The sequence below is a fragment of the Chiloscyllium punctatum genome, chromosome 8 (genome assembly GCF_047496795.1).
Source record: "Chiloscyllium punctatum isolate Juve2018m chromosome 8, sChiPun1.3, whole genome shotgun sequence".
Taxonomy (NCBI): domain Eukaryota; kingdom Metazoa; phylum Chordata; class Chondrichthyes; order Orectolobiformes; family Hemiscylliidae; genus Chiloscyllium; species Chiloscyllium punctatum.
In genome coordinates, this window is record NC_092746.1 from 90,081,274 (window position 1) to 90,104,050 (window position 22,777).

The 22,777-nt window shown below is 41.6% G+C and overlaps 1 protein-coding gene across 8 annotated transcripts in view; it reads right to left on the minus strand.

Moving 5' to 3' along the window:
- Window positions 1–22,777, minus strand: part of mpp7a (MAGUK p55 scaffold protein 7a) — a 431,085-nt gene that overhangs the window by 330,553 nt on the left and 77,755 nt on the right. For 6 of the 8 annotated variants that reach the window (XM_072576036.1, XM_072576032.1, XM_072576028.1 and 3 more), the window contains one exon: window positions 9,412–9,502. The exons of the other annotated variants lie outside the window; for them this stretch is intronic. The gene's annotated coding sequence lies outside the window, so the exon portion shown is untranslated. The remainder of the gene's footprint in view (window positions 1–9,411; window positions 9,503–22,777) is intronic. 8 annotated transcript variants of the gene reach the window in all.

Below are 22,777 nucleotides of genomic sequence, written 5' to 3' on the forward strand. Positions count from 1 at the left end.
TGGAATACTCATCTCCAGGGGCTACTGATGTTAAGTGGTGAAAGATTAAATATCCTTAAGTCTTAGGCAGAAGTTGAAAGTATTTGGGTAACAGTAAATAGCTCATTTAAAAAAAAACTAAGGTAACAATTTACGATTGCTTTAGACTGTCATCTGTTTTACAATGGTTAAGAGCCACTGGTATCCTCGAAGAAACAGCATGCTAACCCAACTTGTGTGTTAATGACCAATAGACTGATCTAAATAGGCAACTAAAAATGACTAGCCCATCCCAGAGACAGTCACTTATATCCTCATGGGCAGAGCTGTACAAAAGCTTCATGGTTAACCCTTTCAGGATAACTACCTTGTACAACATCCAATCTGGGCAGTTACTTTCAAGTTCTCTCTTCATTCCACCTCTTTGGCATCCAGACTTCCATATAAATTAATTATTTTGTCACAAGAGTGGATGAGAATATAAGAGGCAGGGTTAGTAAGTTTGCAGATGACACCAAAATTGGTGGTATACTGGATAATGAAGGTGGTTATCTAAGATTACAAAGATTTTGATCAATTGGATCAATGGACTTCGGAATGGCAGACAGAGTTCAGTTTGGATAAATGTGAGGTATCGCATTTTGGTAAAATAAACAAAGGGCAGGACTGAGACAATGGTAGGGTCTTTAGGTAATGTTGTCGAACAGACAGACCTAAGGGTTTATATACGTAATTCTTCAAAGTTTATATCACAAGGAGACAGGGTGATTCAGATGAAATTTGGCATGCTTGCCTTCACTGTTCAGACCTTTGAGTATAGGTGTTGGGACACCATGTTGAAGTTGTACAGGACATTGGTGAGGCCTCTTCTGGAGTATTGTGTGTAGTTCTGGTTGCCCTGCATAGAAAGGGCATAAGTAAATTCAAGAGGGTTCAGAAAAGACGTACCAGGATGTTGCCAGGAATGGCGGGTTTGAGTTAGAACAATAGTCTGGGACTTTTTCACTGGACCATAGGAAGTTGAAGAGTGACCTTATAGAAGTTTAACAAGTCATGAGGGGCATAGACAAAGTGAATAACAAGGTTTTTTTTCCCTAGGGTGGGGGAATTCAGAACTAAGGGACATATTTTTAAGATGAGAGGAGAACATTTTAAGTAGGACATGAGGAGCAATTTCTTTTTAAACAAAGAGTTGTTTGAGTGTGGAATGAGCTGCCAGAGGAAGTAGTGGATGCAGGTACAATTACAACATTTAAAAGGTATTTGGATATGGGCCAAATGCAGGCAAGTGGGGCTACTTTAGTTTGGGAATATCATTGGTATGGACTAGTTAGACAGAACTGTCTGTTTCTGCACTGTATGGCTCGATAACTCCAAAACAAATTGCAAGCATTCTTTTAAAGTTGTATCCTGTGTAACTAAATGCAAACTCAGAACCAACTATGGGGAATTACCAGTTACGTTAACAATTACAATAATATTACAACTCTTCTGATGTGACCTGCTGAATTAATTCATGGGAAGGAAACATAATGACTTCTGAAAAGCATACCCTCCTTAAAGCATCTAAACACTGGTCCATCAAAATGGTTTGTGATCATGTTCTTCACCAACACAAAAACAGTTGTGATTTTCCAAAAAAAAAGAAGTTATAGTCACAGGGCCAAAAAGATACCATGGCAGGCAGTGTTGAAGTGTCTAATGTCGACAAGGCTGTTGAATGTCACAATATTTCAAGCCAACTTGAAGAATACAAGACACAATCCAGACAGAGTACATTGAACGGCCCACAATGAAAAAGAGTAAAAGATTTACGAATATACCTGTGACCCAAATCATGCTGTACCTGGTTTGAGGAAAGTTCCGAACTAAAAGCTAAAATCCCATCCCATATCCTGTGCCGAATGCTACCAAAAACCACCGTCCACGCTCTTACACAGACATTACGGGGACAATGCTCAAGGGAATATAAACAACAATATCCCAACCAACTGAACTAGGTTGACTGTTCCAAGGAAATTAGAAACACTGCAATACTCCAAACACTGTCAGAAATATTTGTCCAAGAATAGAGCTTCGAGAGACACGAAGGCTTTTAGCAAATAACTTAATGAAAATATTTTAAACATATTACAAAAAAAAAGTTTTCCTTAAACCTTTATTCTTGCTACAAAGAGAAAAACTGGCAGTGAAATGTTTCAGTATTTTGAGCAGTTTATTGCAACCCAGGACCAGATCCGTGACCTCAGGTCGTTATATTCTTAACAAAAAAAATTCAAAGTGCCCAATCATTGCACCATCTACTGGAGTAATGGCAACATTGAAGTTGGAAAATAAAGTAACAAGAACTTTTACATGCTTTTACCATCAAGAATCTCTGCTCAAAAAAAAAAGGACATTGGACTTTGTTCAGGTGTAATACCAAATTTGACTATTATGCCAGTATTCATTGTTTAAGCATACAATAGACACTACAGTTGATTGGAGAACAGTGGTACTGATGGAAATAGCACGTTCGGTAAGGATAGGCAAAAACGGAAATGGCAGCATTTTCTAAGAATCTGAAATGAATCACTTTGTAATATCGAGCTCCAATTAAAACAAACAACTCTGTCCTTGGCATGTGAAAGCCTTGTCACAAACTTACATGGTGCACAATTGCATAGTACAGTTATAATGGGAAGCAATGGTGCAGTGGGATACTTTTTATGGGATACAAATCCAGAGATCCAGAGGAATTTTCCAGGGATGCATGTTAGAATCCCATTATGACAAATGGTGAAGTTTGAAGTTCATACTTTCTGAAATTTATATTAAAAAAAAAAGTGGCAACCATATAACTACTCCTGACTATTACTAAAGAGCTATCTGGTTCACCAGTATTCCTGAGGAATGGAAATCAACTGTCCTGACCCGGTATGACCTGTAAGTGGCTGCAGACAAACAGCAATGTGGCTGACTCTTAAATTCCTTCTGTACTATTTGGGACAGACAACCAATGATGGCTTGGTCAGTGAGATCCACAACCTATCAATAAATGAAAAGAACTGTGAAATCAAATGTGATTCAAGAGTGCTGAAGGGTGACCACCTCAGACATCAAGGCAACATTTGACAAAAAAAAAATCAAGGAGCCTTAGAAAAACTGAAGTTGGTGGCAAAGCAGAGGGAACCCTCACAGAGGGTTGAAATCATAGCAAGCACAAAGGATGACTGTTATCATTGCTGGAGGTCAGTCATGCCAGTGCCAGGACATCACTGCAGGAAAGTTCCTCAGGGAAGTCTTTTTGGTTGAACCATCTTCAGCTGCTTAGTGATTGACCTTCCGTTCAAAAAAAAAAGGTCAGAAGCATCAATGTTTGTGATGGATTACACAATGTTTTACAGCAAGACATGGGTAATATTCAGGCTTTGGGCTGACGAGCGGCAAGTAATAGTGCCAGGCAATACCATTTTTATCAAAATAAAATCTAACCATCGTCCCTTGACATTCAATAGCAATTCCACTGTTGAATTCTACCATGAACATTCCAGGTGTCACCACTGACCAAACACTGACTGTATTCTATAAATACTATGACTACAGAAACAGGTTAAAGGCAAGGAATCCTGCAATGTCTAACTCAGTTAACTTCCAAAGCCAATATGCAAGTTGCAAGTTAGGAATGTGATGGAATACCACAACTTGTCTGGTATACTGCAGCTCTACCAACATTCAGAGCACAATACCATCCAGAATAAAGAAAAGCTGCTTGACTGGCCACCATCTGCCACTTTTATTATTCACTCCCTTCACCATGAACACACAGACAGCAGTGTGTACCATTAACAAGATCTGCTCAGCAACAAGAACATTGATTAGACCGGTGATCTTGATAATCTGGAACAAAATTCTCGAACACATTCCCGAACACCATTTTAAGTACATCGATTCCCCATAGACTAAAGTGGTTCAAAGGAGAATCCTACCACCACCTTCACAGGTTCAACTGAGATGGGCAATAAATGATGGTCAAGTCAGCAACATCTATATCCCCAAAAGAATAAAATGGCATTAGAGCACAGTATGCGTATGTACTAAATTAAAATGCAACATGACAATGCTTTGGAGCTACAAAGTTGGCAGAAAGACAATGAATCAAATGGCACATAATTTATTGTGGATTAGTAGTGCTGGAAGAGCACAGCAGTACTGGCAGCATCCGAGGAGCAGTAAAACCGACGTTTCGAGCAAAAGCCCTTCATCAGGAATAAAGGCAGAGAGCCTGAAGCGTGGAGAGATAAGCTAGAGGAGGGTGGGGGTGGGGAGAAAGTAGCATGGAGTACAATGGGTGAGTGGGGGAGGGGATGAAGGTGATAGGTCGGGGGCGGGGGTAGGGTGGAGTGGACAGGTGGGAAAGAAGAGAGGCAGGTAGGACAAGTCATGGGGACAGTGCTGAGCTGGAAGTTTGGAACTGGGGTGAGGTAGGGGAAGGGGAAATGAGGAAGCTGTTGAAGTCCACATTTATGCCCTGGGGTTGAAGTGTTCCGAGGCGGAAGATGAGGCGTTCTTCCTCCAGGCGTCTGATGCTGAGGGAGCAGCAGTGAAGGAGGCAGAGTGGAAGAGGGAGTTGAAATGTTGGGCCACGGGGCGATGTGATTGATTGGTGCGGGTGTCCCTCAGATGTTCCCTAAAGCGCTCTGCTAGGAGGCGCCCAGTCTACCCAATGTGGAGGAGACCGCATCGGGAGCAACGGATACAATAAATGATATTAGTGGATGTGCAAGTAAAACTTTGATGGATGTGAAAGGCTCCTTTAGGGCCTTGGATGGAGGTGAGGGAGGAGGTGTGGGTGCAGGTTTTGAAGTTCCTGCGGTGGCAGGGGAAAGTGCCAGAATTGGAGAGTGGGTTGTAGGGGAGCGTGGACCTGATCAGGTAGTCACGGAGGGAACGGTCTTTGCGGAAGGCGGAAAGGGGTGGGGAGGGAAATATATCGCTGGTGGTGGGGTCTGTTTGGAGGTGGCGGAAATGTCGGTGGATGATTTGGTTTATGCGAAGGTTGGTAGGTGGAAGGTGAGCACCAGGGGCGTTCAGTCCTTGTTACGGTTGGAGGGGTGGGGTCTGAGGGCGGACGTGCGGGATGTGGACGAGATGTGTTGGAGGGCATCTTTAACCACGTGGGAAGGGAAACTGCGGTCTCCAAAGAAGGAGGCCATCTGGTGTGTTCTGTGGTGGAACTGGTCATCCTGGGAGCAGAAACGGCGAAGGCGGAGAAATTGGGAATACGGGATGGCATTTTTGCAAGAGGTAGGGTGGGAAGAGGTGTAATCCAGGTAGCTGTGGGAGTCGGTGGGTTTGGAAAAAAATGTCAGTGTCAAGTCGGTCCTCAGTAATGGAGATGGAGAGGGAGAAGTCCAGGAAGGGGGAGGGAGGTGTCAGAGATGGTCCAGGTAAATTTAAGGTCACGGTAGAATGTGTTGATGAAGTTGATGAATTGCTCAACCTCGTCGCGGGAGCACAAGGTGGCACCAATGCAGTCATCAATGTAGCGGAGGAAGAGGTGGGGAGTGGTGCCGGTGTAATTACGGAAGATCGACTGTTCTATGTAGCCAACAAAGAGACAGGCATAGCTGGGGCCCATACGTGTGCCCATGGCTACCCCTTTGGTCTGGAGGAAGTGGGAGGATTCGAAGGAGAAATTGTTACGGGTGAGGACCAGTTCGGCCAAACGAATGAGTATGTTAGTGGAAGGGTACTGTTGTGGACGTCTGGAGAGGAAAAAACGGAGGGCTTGGAGGCCCTGGTCATGGCGGATGGAGGTGTAGAGGGATTGGATATTCACGGTGAAGATGAGGCGTTGGAGGCAGGGGAAACTAAAGTCTTGGTGGAGGGAGTGGGTGGTATCTTGTATGTGGGGTGTTTCTGGACTAGGGGGGATAGGACAGTGACAAAGTAGGTAGAGATGAGTTCAGTGGGGCAGGAGCCTGCCAAGACAATGGGTCGGCCAGGGTGGTCAGGCTTGTGAATCTTGGGAAGGAGGTAGAACCGGGCAGTGCAGGGTTCCCGGACTATGAGGATGGAAGCTGTGTGTGGGAGATCTCCTAAGGTGATGAGGTTCTGTATGGTCTGGGACATGTTGGTTTGGTGATGGGGAGGGTGGGGTCATGGTCGAGGGAGCAGTAAGAAGAGGTGTCCTCGAGTTGGTGTTTGGCTTCAGCGGTGTAGAGGTCAGTGCGCCAGACTACCACTGCTGGCCCCTTTATCTGCTGGCTTGATGGTGAGGTTGGGATTCGAGCAGAGGGATTGGAGGGTTGTGCGTTGTGATGGTGAGAGGTTGGAGTGGGGGAGGGGGCTAGACAGGTTGAGGTGGTTAATGTCCCAGCGGCAGTTGGAAATGAAGAGGTCGAGGGCAGGTAATAGGCCAGCGCGGGGTGTCCAGGTGGATGCAGTGTGTTGGAGGTGGGCGAAGGGGTCCTCAGAAGGTGGGCAGGAGTCCTGATTGTGAAAGTAAGCTCGAAGGTTTAACGTCACAGTGTGTATTAAATTCATTGATGCGTGGATGGAGGGGGATGAAGGTGAGTCCTTTGCTGAGGACTGATCATTCGTCCTCAGTGAGGGGAAGGTCTGGAGGGATGGTGAAAACTCGGCAGGGCTGGGAGCTGGGATCTGGCGTGGGTGTGGAGCTGAGAGTGGGGGCAGAGCCAGTGACCGGAGTGGGTGCGATGGTGGGGGAAAATGGGGGTGGAGTCATGAGCAGGGGTGGTGTTCCCCTCAGGGTTCTGGGGGCTGGGAATGGTGACAATGGGATCTGGGGGGGGGGGGGGGGTGTAGTGGTGGCAGTAGGGGTGGCGGAAGTCACTGAGCGTGTGACATCAGCAATGATGTGAGGGGCGGAAGTGATGTCACGTGTGATACATGAGGAATTGTGCGGGGCAGAAGTGGTTGTGGGAGTGGCCGTGATGGGGGGGCGGAAGTGACATCATCAATCAGCGTGGGGGTGGCAGCTGCACCAGCCGCATGGCTAGTGGCGTCTGAGCAGTCGAGCAGTTCCAGAGGCGAGGGTAATCTTCTGGAATGTTTGAGGAGCACTGGTTATGGAGGTGGGTAGATAAAAGTTCGTTGTACTTACTTTTTGATGTTTGAGATGGAGTTGAAATACTACTTGTTGAGAGTATGAATTCTCCTGAGGATGTAGTACAGAGTGGGTTCTTGGCAATTCTGAGAGAGTGTGGCTCTCAGCTGAGGCAGGGCTGACTGGAGAGAGGTTAGGTGTTGGCGCATTGTTGCAAGCGTGGAGCGGAGGATCCTGAAGGAGAACTGTTGCTGGTGTTTCTGAATCTGTAGTCTGTATTGTTTGCCCTGTTCGGGTCCGAACTCTGCTGGTTTAAAGGTGGTCCGGAGTCCGTGTGGGATGAGTTGGTTACGGAGGTAGGCACTGTGGGAGCAAATGTGGCTGTGGTAGCGAGTTTGTTTCAGGACATGGTTGAAAATCTTCAGGGCAGAGGAAATGACCTGGGAGTTGCAGTGGGAGAAGGACTCCCTGAGATTCTTATAGAGAGAGGAGGAAAACTTCTTCAAGGCAGGTGTTCCTAATTTCCAGAAAGTTTAAACTTAATACTGACAGGTTATAAGGGACTTTGGTACTGTACCACATCCTACTTCAGTTTTATTAGTGATTAAGAGAAGTATTTCTTCCCGAAGTGGAAATGTATTCTATGTGGTGATTAAAACCCATCTCTGAGCTTCAGTGAAGTGTACTTGGTGTAGTTTAGCAGAATTATTCATATCCCATTAAATGCATATCAGCTCTGGACTCTTGTTTTCAATCGATCATGAAAGAGAATATCGGGGGCTACTAACAAGAATGCTCATTGCTAAAAATCAAACTTTTTTAATTAAAAAAACTAAATACCTAACACACATCTGAATTTACAAACAACCTACTTAGTTGGATCGTATTGCAGAAAAACTTCAAAGTGAGCACGCTACAAACTGTGCAGAAAGGCGGTCAAAGGGAATGCAGATACGATCACATCAGTCATGATTTTATTGAATGGCACTCTCACACTCAATCCTTCTGACCATCAGGATTGGGTGAAAGAACAAGCAAGCCAACCATTATCCACGAAAACGGGCAGAGTGGAGGTGTGGGAGGGCGCGAGAGGGCGCGAGAGGGGGACACACAGAGAGAAATAAACAAGGTCAAGACAAAAAGCAAGAGGGGTAACGACAGCAAAACTTGACCAAATGCCAGCCAACATCTATGACATCATCCACAATTGGAGGCTGTGTATTTCTGTTCTGTTCCTCTCCCGCTACTGCTCTGAGCTCTAAGAAGCATCTGGATGAGTAATTAAAATTGTACGCTATAAACGAAGTACAGGTAGGTGGGTTCAGAGTAGTTTGGTATTTGTTGGTCAGCATGGACATGGTCAACTGAAAGTCATGTTTCTGCACAATATGAGTCTGTGACTGTGGTTAAAAGCCCCTGAAGTACAGGTCTAAATCAAAGTCTAAATGGAGGCAACAGGACAGCAGAGGGCGCTATACTCCTTAGCAAAAGAAATAAATCAAGCTTTTTCTGCAGTTCCCCATATAATGAAATAATTCCAAACCACTGGAAAGTCAAAATGGGCTCAGGAGAAAAAGAGATATTTGTGACATGGTCTGGATCCTTCAGTATATCTAAGAAAAGTGCTGTAAGCAATAGGTGGGACTTCATTGTTCCTTTGCTGACCTGCTGAAGGTCTTTGACACAATGAATACAAAGTATATCCGAATAGACCGATAAATGCAACATTGTTTCATGACAGACTTAGAATTTAGTAGTCATTCTAAGGGGATGGTGCGATCATTGAGCAGTGTTGTCCTGGGTGGCGTCAGGTTTCTTAAGCATTAGTGGAACTTCTTTCATCCAGACAAAATGAAGGTACTTCTATCACAGGACTTGTTGATGGTGGACAACCTTTGAGAAGTCTGGCATGACAGTTATGTTCTGCAGAACTCTCAAACTCTTACCTGGTCACATACCCACAGTGTTTAGATCACCGGTGCAGTTTAGTTTCTGGCAATGATAAAAGGTGGGAACCACAATCCCACGTGCAACTTTCATTAAATGCATACTCTACTAATAATTCAACTTTAAAACCTCAGAATCTTTAAGAATAACAGGAATAGTACTGTGAAACTAAAGTTAAACAGTGAATCATTTATGATAAAAAAAATTCATTCACTGAGAAAACAATCATGCTCCTTGCAGGAGACATTTATTTTTCGACAAGAAAAATAAGACCGCATTTCAAATTGACTACAAATTAATTGACTTTAAATACGAGTTGCATAATATCTCAGTGGCATACATTTTCCTCCCTCCTCCCCAAGAGAAGTACAAGTGGTAATAACTTCACTTCAAAAGTCTTTTGCTACATGTAAATTGCCAAGGAGATACTGTACCTGAAAACATGGATGCACAGAGACACAGAAAATGGAAATGTTGAGGTGAAGAGTAAATAGGTTCTGCGATTTCAACCTGACTTCTGATACACTGTTTTGAAGAGAACGAGAAAAAGATGCATCAAATTCTGTCCATGTACTTAATTACAAAACGAATGAAAGCTCCTTTTGCTCAATTAATTATTTTGCTCAGAACCTTTTGTCATCCAGTAATAAGAATTAATAGGTTTAATAAAAAGATCACAGGAGGGATTTTTGCAATCAATTTGAGTTAGCAGTTAACAAAATCATATCTCACAAACCTGATTGAGTTTTTTGAAGAAGTAACAAAGATGATTGATGAGGGCAGAGCAATAGATGTGATCTATATGGACTTCAGTAAGGCATTTGGCAAGGTTCCCCATGGGAGACTGATTTGCAAGGTTAGATTTCACGGAAAACAGGGAGAACTAGCCATTTGGATACAGAACTGGCTCAAAGGTAGAAGACAGAGGGTGGTGGTGGAAGGTTGTTTTTCAGACTGGAGGCCTGTGACCAGTGGAGTGCCACAAGGATCAGTGCTGGGTCCTCTACTTTTTGTTATTTACATAAATGATTTGGATGCGAGCATAAGAGGTACAGTTAGTAAGTTTGCAGATGACACCAAAAGTGGAGGTGCAGTGGACAGCGAAGAGGGTTACCTCAGATTACAACAGGATCTTGATGGGCCATTAGGCTGAGGAGTGGCAGATGGAGTTTAATTCAAATAAATGCGAGGTGCTGCATTTTGGGAAAGCAAATCTTATACACTTAATGGTAAGGTCCTCAGGAGTGTTGCTGAACAAAGAGACCTTGGAGTGCAGGTTCGTAGCTCCTTGAAAATGGAGTCGCAGGTAGATAGGATAGTGAAGGAGGCATTTGGTATGCTTTCCTTTATTGGTCAGAGTATTGAGTTCAGGAGTTGGGAGGTCATGTTGCGGATGTACAGAACATTGATTAGGCCACTATTGGAATATTGCGTGCAATTCTGGTCTCCTCCTTATTGGAAAGATGTTGTGAAACTTGAAAGGGTTCAGAAAAGATTTACAAGGACGTTGCCAGGGTCAGAGGATTTGAGCTATTGGGAGAGGCTCAACAGGCTGGGGCTGTTTTCCCTGGAGCGTCAGAGGCTGAGGGGTGACCTTTTCGAGGTTTACAAAATTATGAGGGGCATGGATAGGATAAATAGCCCAAGTCTTTTCCCTGGGGTCGGGGAGTCCAGAACTAGGAGGGCATAGGTTTAGGGTGAGAGGGAAAAGATATAAAAGAGATGTAAGGGGCAATTTTTCACACAGAGGGGTGGTACAAGTATGGAATGAGCTGCCAGAGGATGTGGTGGAGGCTGGTACAATTGCAACATTTAAGAGGCATTTGGATGGATTTATGAATAGGAAGGGTTTGGAGGGATATGGGCCAGGTGTTGGCAGATGGGACTAGATTGGGTTGAGATATCTGGTCAGCATGGACAGTTGGACCGAAGGGTCTGTTTCCATGCTGTACATTTCTATGACTATGACTTGATAACCTTTGGAATGAACTTCATTCAGTTAAATTTCAAGTATCTACACAAAGAACAAGCCAAACATGGCATGTAGGTCTATACAACTATCTTTCCAATGTTTCAGTAACGTTCAAAAACCTGAACAAAATTAACTCTAAGATCAAGCACTAAACAGAAAATCACATGGAGTTAATGTGTGATTCATGTTGCAGTTCACAACAATCTAATGCAATTCTGTGGGATAGGAAAAGATAAACATAAGAGATTTTGTTCTGAAAATAAAGTTAAGAGAAAAATGCAAATGAATTTCGTTGAATGAGGTTATATCAGCAGAGTATCATAACACACATTAAAACTGAAAAAGGAGCAATCCTAAATATTCAACCTCGAAGCCTCCAATCTTAGTGCTATCTGTGTGACAATAGAACTCTTTCAAAGTTGACTCATGATCACACATGACAATAGTCCCCCTTGAGATGTCACATTAATCATGATATCATTATCATTAATCAGTTATCAATGGTGGATTAACTCTGCATTATTAAAACACAAGTTATGAAGCAGACATCAAAACAAATATCTATGCAGTTTGCAGACACAAAGTAGACTCGCTAATAGTTTTAAACAGCATTTTCACACTAAAGGAATGGACACATACAGTAGTAAATTGCATACAATTGCAACATGAATACTCTTCATCCCCTCAAAAACACATTTAACCACACGACAACTGTAGTTCTCATTTTGATAAAACGCATTTCCAAAGAGAACAAGTTGAATAAAACACAAACATCATGCCTTGCTGGCTGGAATCCCGAACTGGAGATGAATATTGTATGTAAATCAGAGAGATATTCTTCATCACTGAATTAGAACACATTTGAGCCTCCGGTGTGACCTTCTGGAATTTTGACTCCTGCACACTACAGTTCTCAATATTTAATACTAAGCAGGTGATTATTACACTGACATTTGTATTATTTTCCTTATTGGAAATACATTCTTTTGTGTATATGCAAAAGCCAATCACTCTAAACAAAAGCTATATAACAATGATAATCTGACAGTTTCTGAAATTAATGGTCAAATTCCACCATTTAATCAAACACAGGACTGTCGAGGGGATAAAATGAAAACATGCATTGAAACTCAAAAAGCAGCAAGACCATAATGAGACAGTGACAATGTAAACTTCACAACTTGAATATGTAATGTTAACAGATTAAAGTATACTCGAGACATTAACGTAATGTTAAAGGGTTAAAATGTACGGTCTTTCTCCCAGAAGCTGAACATTCTGGAAGTGGTTGGGGGTGACATTCTGTCTCATAGACAGCATGCAGCAATGTGGATGACTATCCTTTGTCATCCACACTTCATTTCGGCAGCTATTTACTACTATTCTACTGTTATTATCGAATTCAACTCTTATTCAGTCCCTTCCATTCCGAAATGCTTTCATAGCCATCCCCAGCCAATCAAACTTATTTATGTGATCATCCCCCGATACTGAAGCATTTCACACCTATATTGTTTTGGGGAATCAGAGTCAGGAAATCGTCTGCGTAACGATTCCCCAGGATTAGGGTATTTACATTATCTCTGACCTCATCCTACCATTGTACCTGGGGCAACATGTGGTTTTGGCTGGGGTGGGGGGCAGAGTGCCTGTGAGCATTACCAAGTGACCCCTATGAAGGAGATGTGTTTCCTTTGTTGGGGGCCTCTTTTGACACGACTTCACACACCTGTGACGAAGGTCAAAGTGGGGTCACCTAGCTTGTACGAGCTTTAATAAATTTTAACTGCTTGCAGAAGTTGACATGTGCGAATTGCATGTCGTGTGAAACCTTGGCAAAAGAACCTAACAAATAACTTTATGGATTGAAAAAAAAATCAGCAATAAATCTTTCTGGAATAAACTGTTTCTCGATATTAAAAGGGACAAAGATAAACGGTTACACAGAGCCTGAAAACAATTAGCCAAGTCTTGGTGAGATTATATAAACAAAACTGCTTTGACATCTGCTTAATAAACAGATGCTTTATTGCCACAAAGGAAAAAGATTTCCATGCAAAAGATTTTGAGGAGGAAAAGGTGTATCCTCGAACAGACAGCTAACATCGAATCTGACAAGGAACAGGGAAGCAGTTTCTGATAAGACAAGCTACAGACTTGAGGTCTCCAGAAATGTAATCAATGCTGGGATGAAAGAATCTATTGAAACATTAATGTCACACTACAAACTTGAAAGGGAAAACAGGATAAGAATCCAACAGAAGAATAAGTCAGTAGCAGAATTTCAAAGAACGACACTGCACAAAGAGTGAACTCTGGACATTTTCAGAGACAGACAGTATTAGTGAAATCCTGGCCAGATTCCATCATTAATCAGCTAACAGCCAAGTTGTGTTGTGAGGCTTTATTTGATTACTTGAGGGGTCTTAGTTTGGTTGCTACATGCAATAAAGTTTCAATTATTTCAATCTTTGATTTTCTCTGAGATTTATTTAGAAGTTGCTAAAATAAGGGTAACTTGTGGTGATTTACTGACAACAGATTAGTATAATGAAGCATCAGCTAATTCTTTTTCTGCTGAATAGATTCCTGTTAAAATAAAAAGATCTTAACCTGAATGGCTTCCAAAAAGAATTTTCACTTTACCTTTCAGATCTGCGTGACTGTATTTTCTTTCAACATCTTGACAAGTTGAAGATAAAATACTTTCTGAATTGGAGAAGCATGGGTTTACAAGCGAAACCCAGCATGGGTTTGTTAAAGGTAATTTATGTCTGGCTAACCTGAAGGAAGTAACAGAGAACGCTGAAAGTAACTGCAGAAACTGTGTCTGTACATCTCTGAAAGGCAGTTGATAACATATGACGTTACAAGATCGAAGCACAAAAGCATTAAAGGGGGCAATGGTAAAATGAATATGCAAGTAAGGAATAAAGACGAAGAGGAAGAAAATAGTGATGAATGATTTTTTTTTAAACTGGAGGTCCTTGGAATTGTCATGAGAACTATTCTCAACTTTGAGGACGATACTGAACTTGGCAAAACTACTAACTTGATGGGGAAACAAGTGAAATGGGAATTTAATGCAGATGAACAAGTAGTAATATACTTCAGAAAGTACAGAACACTGAAGAAAAAAATTCAATTTCATTTTTGACACAGCGTTGATAGAATAGTATCCTTTGTCACATCTTGTTGAGCTGCTAATCAAATCATTAGCACTTGAACTATTTGAACTTCATTTCCTGTGCATCACATTAAACCAAGTAATCCAATAGCTTCTCTATTACAGTATAAATTTCAAAACCATACGTCATTTGTGTTACCAAGGACATTTCTCATGTATTCAATCATCTCCCCAAGAGAGAGGATTCCTTTCAGCAGCTTGGGCTTGATTTCACAAATTCCATTGGCAGTACTGAGATGAGTTGCACTGGTTTGGGTCTGCTGCCTGCTTTGAATTCTCTGCCAGTCATACTATGTTCAATTCATGCTGAGCCAAATTTACTAATTTGGTCCTTACTATAAAGTACTTGCCTTGGCTGGAACCATACTGTCAACAATTTCTGACTATCAATGAACAAGATCCCATGCTTCCATACACGCAAACTACACTGTCAGCTGGTGTTTCAAAGCAGTAAATTATCCTACCTCACAACTAGTGTTTTCTTTTGTGTAACAGAGACACCATGGAAATTGAAGGGCTTATTGTTTAGTCCTCTGACTAACAATAAGTGGAAAAAGATGAAAATCCTTTGCAGATTCTGATTCAGACATTCATCTTCCCACTGGAGAACATAAAACAATCTGGACTATTGTTTATGCTGCCACAATGTTTTTACTTACAATTAATTACCTAATTCATACAGCAGCTGCAACAAGCTGACACAATAATTTAATCTACACTAATGCCCTTTAGGCAAGCAATTCTGTTTCCATACCAAGTCTGGTTGACATGTGACTCCAATCCATAACACTCAACTGTCCACTGAAATGGTGGATTAGTGGTGCTGGAAGAGCACAGCAGTTCAGGCAGCATCCAACGAGCAGCGAAATCGACGTTTCGGGCAAAAGCCAATGGCCTGGTAAGCCATTTGGTTAAAGGGTAATTAGAAATGGGCAACGCACACCAGCACCACCCACATCCCATGAATAAAAAGTAGAAAATAACTGCTATTTGTTTCTCATTTGGAGGAGACACAACGAGACAAATGTCTGAAGTATCTCTCAGTTCTGCTTGAAGACAGGTTGCCTAAACACTAATTGGAATATAGAAGAACGAGAGGCAACCACATTGCAACATACAATGTTCTTAGAGGACTTGATAGGATAAATACAGAAAAGTTGTGTCTGTTTGTGGGAGCATCTATGACTAGAGAGCAAAACCTCAGAAGAGGTCAAACATCTAATACAGTGACGAGGAGGAATTTCTTCTGTCAGAATGTACTGACTCTGTGGAATTCTTTATTGCAGAGAACTTTCAAAGCTGTGTCAAGTAAAGGGCTGAAACAGACAGATTGTTTTAATCAGTAAGGGAATCAAAATTTATGGTGAAACGTCAGGAAATTGGAGTTGGAGATTATAAAATTCGCCATGACCCCACTGAATGGCAAAACAAAGTTGAAGGGCTGAATGGCCTAGCTCTGCTTCAATGTCTTGGGGTCTTAAAATGATTCTGAAGCTTCCATTCATGCAAGACTGCTTCTAATACCAGGGAACTCCAAACTAAGGGGTGGAGGGGAAATACACTTACGAGTCTTCTCAAAAACAGTTAAAGTTTTTTTTTGTCATTCATAAATTTGCCTAAGTAGCTTACCACGAGTAGCTCTGACAGCAGTGATTCTAAGAACCCAAATGCATTTTTGAAGCAATGACTAAGAGATGATGATAGTGAGAAGTTGCAGACTAATGCATTGAACTCCTAAGATTACGGATTTATTCCATAATGCATATTTCCAGTATTTTGCTTAAAATGTCAAGTGCAATGAACTACAGATACAAAATTTATAGATAAGATTTATCCTAGGCTGCTCCTGGAAGCAAGAAAGGAGGTTGCTAAACCGCTAGTGAGGATATTTGCCTCCTCACTTTCCATAGGAGTCGTACAGGAGGATTGGAAGGAGGCAAATGTTGTTCCACTTTTAAAGAAGGGTAATAGGGAAATCTCTGGCAATTACAGACAAGTCAGTCTCACGCCTGTAGTCAGCAAAGTTGTGGAAAGAATTCCGAGGGATAGGATTTATGACTATTTGGCAAAGCATAGTTTGATTAAAGGCAGTCAGCATAGCTTTGTGAGGGACAGATCATTCCTCACAAATCTTATGGAGTCGTTGAGGTGGTGTCAAGACAGGTCAATGACGTTCGAGCAGTGCATGTGGTGTATATGGATGTCAGCAAGGCATTTGACAGGGTTCCCCATGGTAAGCTCATTCATAAAGTCAGGAAGTATGGGATACAGGGAGATGTGGCTATCTGGATTCAGAATTGGCTGGCTGACAGAAGGCAGAGAGTGGTTGTAGATGGAAAATATTCCGCCTGGAAGAGTGTTTAGAGGTGTCCTGCAGGGCTCTGTTCTTGGGCCTCTGCTCTTTGTAGTTTTTATAAATGACTTGGATGAGGAATTTGAGGGGCAGGTTAGTAAATTTGCAGATGACACAAAGGTTGGCGGTGTCGATGGTATCGAGAGCTATTGCAGGCTGCAGTGCGACATCGACAGGATGCAGAGCTGCGCTGAGAAATGGCAGATGGAGTTCAGCCTGTATAAATGCGAAGTGATGAATTTTGGAAGGTCGAACTCGAATGCTGAATATAGGATTAAAGGCAGGATTCTTGGCAGAGTGGAGGAACAGAGGGATCTGGGTGTGCAAGTACATAGATCCCTCAAAGTGGATAGGGTTGTTAAGAAAGCATATGGTGCTTTGGCTTTCATTAACAGGGGGATTGAGTTTAAGAGCCGTAAGGTTTTGCTGCAGTTCTATAAAGTCCCTGGTGAGACCACACCTGGAATACTGTGTCCAGTTTTGGTCGCCCTACTATAGGAAAGATGTGGAGGCTTTGGAGAGGGTGCACAGAAGGTTTACCAGGATGCTGCCTGGACTGGAGGGCTTGCCTTATGAAGAAAGGCTGAATAATCTCTGTCTTTTCTCTCTGGAGAGGAGGAAGAAGAGATGAGACCTGATCGAGGTGTACAAGGTAATGAGAGGAATACATAGAGTCAATAGTCAGAGACTTTTCCCCAGGGCAGGACTGACTGGTACAAGAAGTCTTAGTTTGAAGATATTAGGAGGAAGGTATAAAGGAGACATCAGAGGTAGGTTCTTTACACAGAGTTGTGAATGCATGGAATGCGTTGCCAGTTGATGTGGTGGAAGTGAAGTCATTGGGGGCATTTAAGCTACTGCTGGACATGCAAATGGATAGCAGTGAGTTGAGGGGTGCGTAGGTTAGTTACTATATTTTACATAAGGATCAAGTGTCTGTACAACATCATGGGCCTAACGGCCTGTTCTGTGCTGTATGTTTCTATGTTCTATGAGAGAGCAAGAGTAACTAAGCGCATCCTATTTAGGTGTTACCCTAGAGTCACTTGATTCTGGCTTCAGGTCCCACTCCAAGACTTCAATTGAAAAATCAAAGTGAACACTTCTGTCACCACTGGTAAACACCATCTTTCAAATTATAAGTTGTCAGGTTTTGCTTGCCGTCTCAGATACACTTACAAAATCTTATTGCACCATCTGAAGACAAACAAGGGAATTATTCCTGGTCTCCAGTTTAAGAATTTTTCCTCAAATTAAGAAAACAGATTATCTGGTCAGGATCCGGTTGTTGTTTGTGGAAGATTTCTGCCCACAGATAGGGGGCCACATTTCCAACATTACAACAGTGACAACACTGAAAAAAATACTTAATTAGCTACAAATGCTTTGAGACATCCAGTGGTCTTTCAATTTCTTCACTGACTTCCAAGTCGTTGTGCTGAAAACTAAACATTTTCAAGATTAGATTCACAAGTGTTAGGTGCATTAGCCAGAGGGAAATGGGTCTGGGTGGGTTACTCTTTGGAGAGTCGGTGTGGACTTGTTGGGCCGAAGGGCCTGTTTCCACACTGTAGGGAATCTAATCTAAACGAAGATAAATAACAGAATGAAGGATTCAAGATAGTAGATAATTTAGGCTATTTGATCATGTGGATGATAATATACCCAAAATTAGGGGGAAAAAAAAGGGGGACGTGGATGATAACTTTGGACAAAATAAGCAATTTCCATGTAGTTCCAGGTCACAAATGGCATTTGAAATACCAACAAGGTGCATTTAGTAAATGCTTCCAGTTTTTGGAAAAAAAGGTGACAATTCATTTTCCTGTCACAGCATCAGGAGAAAGGGTTCTAATGAATTCTGCTGGGAAAACCATCAAGCTGTGCTCAACAACGATGGTCGAACCAGTGATCACTTCTGGATGTTAAGTGATACCAACCGTTAAACATGCATATGTTTAATGATCTGATTGTAAAGGCAAGCCTTCACTACGAACAGATATGTACTATATAGACATTTCCAATATAGATTATTTTTATGACATATGTCATAGTGTGTAAATCTTTACAGTTGATATGAAAAGTAGGCACTGTTCCATTATTAATTCAGATTCTTGCAAAACAGACTTCTCTACTATGCTAGCCAGTTTCTTTTGCCATCCAACTTTCACTTCGTGAAAACTTCTCATCAAGGATGACACAACAGAGTCTGCATCAAAATGCCAGCACTTCTCAAAGCATTTCACCTTTGGCGTGCCATTACTGCAGCCCACCTTTTTAAGCAGGTGCATGCACTTCTCATTCCAAACTTACAAACATAATCCGCTTTGCATTAGCATAACATCAGTGCATACTCACATACCCACAACTGTGCAACACCTTCATGACTTTATAATTGATTTTTATTTTACTGCTTGTCTATAACCTCCGATTATGACAGTTTCTAAAAATTTGTATCTCAAACACAGTTCATAATCTGCTGCCATGAAGATTTTTCAATCAATCAATTACCAATGTTAGAATCCATCGAGAAAGCATTGGCTTCTCTCCTCTGAGGCTTTCTTTTTGGTTGTGTGCAACACCAGCTCAGCTGACCACACAAGATTCTGCATGTATTATTTTCTCTCTTGATTCGCTTTGAAGAAAACCATCTCTGGTTAACTTGAATGTCACCCTGCAGGTATCAGTTATCTAATACTTACAACTGGATTAGTGGTGCTGGAAGAGCACAGCAGTTCAGGCAGCATCCAACGAGCAGCGAAATCGACGTTTCTCGTTGGATGCTGCCTGAACTGCTGTGCTCTTCCAGCACCACTAATCCAGTATTTGGTTTTCAGCATCTGCAGTCATTGTTTTTATCTAATACTTACAACAGACAAGCTCACAACAACAGGGTCCATGTCTGGATAAGATGAACAAGTCAATCTGTAACCTCTATTTAAGAGTTGTCAAGTCCAATGGCTAACAGAACAGAAAATTGCAGACAAAATCCATCTACTGATTTTGGGTTTAGGGTTTACATATACAGACATAGGAACCTGGTTCTTCTATAGATAAGTGCTCAGTCTTTTGTAATTAAGTGGAAATACAACATAATATCCTCCTGCTGATCACAGTCTTACAAAAACAAGTCTATTTTCTAACAAATCAGTAACAATGTGCCAGAATTCTCCCTTCACAAAGAAGGAAGGGAGTCAAGCAACTTCTTGACCTCCTTTAGGGGAGCAGAAACTCTAACTTAAGCAGAAGTGGGCAAATAAAAGAAAGCATACAATTTCCTTTTGTGAATTGGCTATACAAGTCTGAACCAGATTTTAATCAGACTTGAGCAGTGTGGCACCTTCCAACTGAACATTGCCAAAATCAAACTTCAGTCATCCAGCCTTCATGCTGTCAGGGTGATTGCTCGATAGTTGATTTCAGATAAGCCAATGACTGTGCATAGTCTTCATCCACAGAATGCCTTGCCTAAAGATATACGTTTCTCCATCTATCTATGGAAGCTCTCTCTTCGATTGTGTTTTGGAGAACATTCTGGCATTTCTAAAATCGGCTTGTTGTTTTCTCCTGTACGATCACGCCTATTAAGTTGCTTAGGAAGTTTTGCATATTCATAAATGCAATTTGCTGTTGTGTATAGTGAACTTAGAAGCTGAAACTTCACTGTGTAATGGGTCACATGACACATGCACAAGGAAGGGTAAATGCACATAAGTTTTTATAGGTATTCATTCAACTTACCATTCAGGACATCCAAAAGTTATTCAGTAACAAACTTGTTCACGCTATTGAGGTTAAATGCAAATCAGCTGAATTTCGAGGAGCTTGATGAGCTAAATCTTTCTTCCAGGAAACAGGTACAGACAAGAAGGGCCTACACATTTTATAAAACTATGATCTTAATTCTCTTGTTGCCAACTTCCAGAATGGGTTTGATTTAAATATTTTATTCCTTTGCTGCGATATTTCCTTCCTTAAATCAGTCCATGTGTGTTCAATAAGCCAAATGAAAAATGCTGAAAACCTGTAACTGCAAAACAATTCGTGGAAAGCAAATAGCAAACATTCTTCTACCCAATTTATAATAAGGGTGACAAACTGTATAAGGTATTATCCAAGGTTAAAATGTTTTGCACAAGTATCAGTTGCTAAATGGCACCATAGTAACTGACGCTACAAAAACAAAGTGCAGCTATTGTGAAGCAAATCGCTGTTTTTGTCATTTGACACCCCAGGAAAAAAAAATTCCAAGGCAACTCTCCAAGCTGCTTGGGGGACCTCTACATAATTGGTCTGAAGTGCTGAGCAGTGACTGAAATTTACAGAACTTGTTTGATTTATCAAGAGTTCTCAAGAGAAAGTCAAACTGTGCACATCTGAATGAAAAATCATTATTTCACGCTATGTTTGTCATTATTCCTTCAAACTGGAAACATAGGACAGAAGCATGCCATGCAACCTGTCAAGCCTGCTCTGTCATTTAATGCAATCATGGTTGACATTCTACCTTAATGCCACTTATTTATGTCATTATTCCCCCGAATTCTATCAATTTCTATCTTGAACATACTAAATAACTTCCACAATCTCAGGGGAAAGAATTCCAATGATTCACCACCCTTCAAGTGAAAAGATTTCATCCCATCTCTGACTTAAGTCACCTCACCCTGAACTTAGATCATGTCCCGAGTTCAGGGAAACATTTATTCTACATTGACCCTGTAATGCCCTCGAAGAATTTGCCATACTTTAGTTGCATCACACCTCGTCCATCAAACTGTCCAGAATACAAATCTAGTTCCCTCAATCTCTCGTTGTAAAACAAATCCAACATCTCAAGGTATAGTCAGGTGATTCCCCATTGTACTCTCTCCATGAAAAGTGTTATTTCCCCTAAATAAGGAAGCCAAGATTGCACACAATTCTCCAAGCAAAGTCTCATTAAAACTTCACATGACTGCAGCAAGACATCTTCACATGTGTATGTAAATCCCCTTCTTATGAGGGCCAACAAACCACATGCATTCTTAATTTCCTGTGACACGTGCATGCAAGGTTTTGGTGATTTATAACAAGGGCATTGAGGTCCCTTTGGATATTCTACTTCCTAACCTTTCAACAGTTGAGATATACTTGGCCTTTTATTTCTGACAAAAAAAATTGATAAATTCACTTATTCACATAATATTCCATCCGTCTTCTGTCCACGTTCTGTGAGCTTTGTTAGCAACACCATCATTTATCATCCATGCTACTTGCCCTTCTTGGGCCATTTTCTTGAACTGCTGCCAACAACCTGAAGATGATACTCCCAAACTTCGATAAATGAATGGAGCTTTATGACTCTGATGCAGTCATAATCAAAGGACATAGTCAGGACGTCTTGTCTCATGGTCATGTCGTATACCATGCATTTGGGGCACTTTTCCTTCTTGTTGACGAAGATCATAAGGTGATGCCAAAGAGAATATTTGGAATTCTCTATCTTGGAGGTCATGGATACATTTGCATTATTTAAGACTGAGATAGGCAGATTTTTGGTCTGTCAGAGAACTAAGGTATATGGCGCGTGGGCGGCAAGTGAAATTGATGTCCAAGATCAGCAATGACCACACTGACCAACAGAACTGGCTGGACGAGCTAGAGAGGCTGATGTTTCCAGGCAAGCTTTGACATTTTGCAGCCTCCAGATGAAATATGTAATCCCTGTAATCTATCAATTCACTTAAAAATTATTCAAATTGTCAAACATGCCAGCAACTTGTCTTAAACAAATCCACATCAGCTCTGATGGGTTTCCTCATGCATTTCTAAATGCTTGCAAAATGTTTACCTGCTGATAGTACTTACGCACGAACTTTATCTTCATTTCCCAACATTAAAGGACAACATTTATTGTCATCATTTATTCAACATACACAATAAAACTTCTTCCTTCATTTCTTTTTACCCTCTCTCTGGAACAGATTCCTGAATCCTGTCATGATGATGAATTATATGCACATTTCAAAAGGACATTAAGTTCCTAAAAAGACAGCACTTGAAGCTCCAGGTGGCAGAATGAACTACTGCAGTCTCCTCCATGTTTGCCGAACTCATTTAGGTAGCATGTTAAGTTTTGCTCAGTGTACCTTATATCTGTCTCAGACTTTGTTACCCTCCAGAAAGAATGTGACTGGGGTGGATAGATCAAGACAGCACTATTTTCAAGCAAGTCAGACCAGGTCTTATCCAGTTTATCTTTTCACATGCTCAATTCAGCACTTCATGCAGAGTAATTACCAAGTT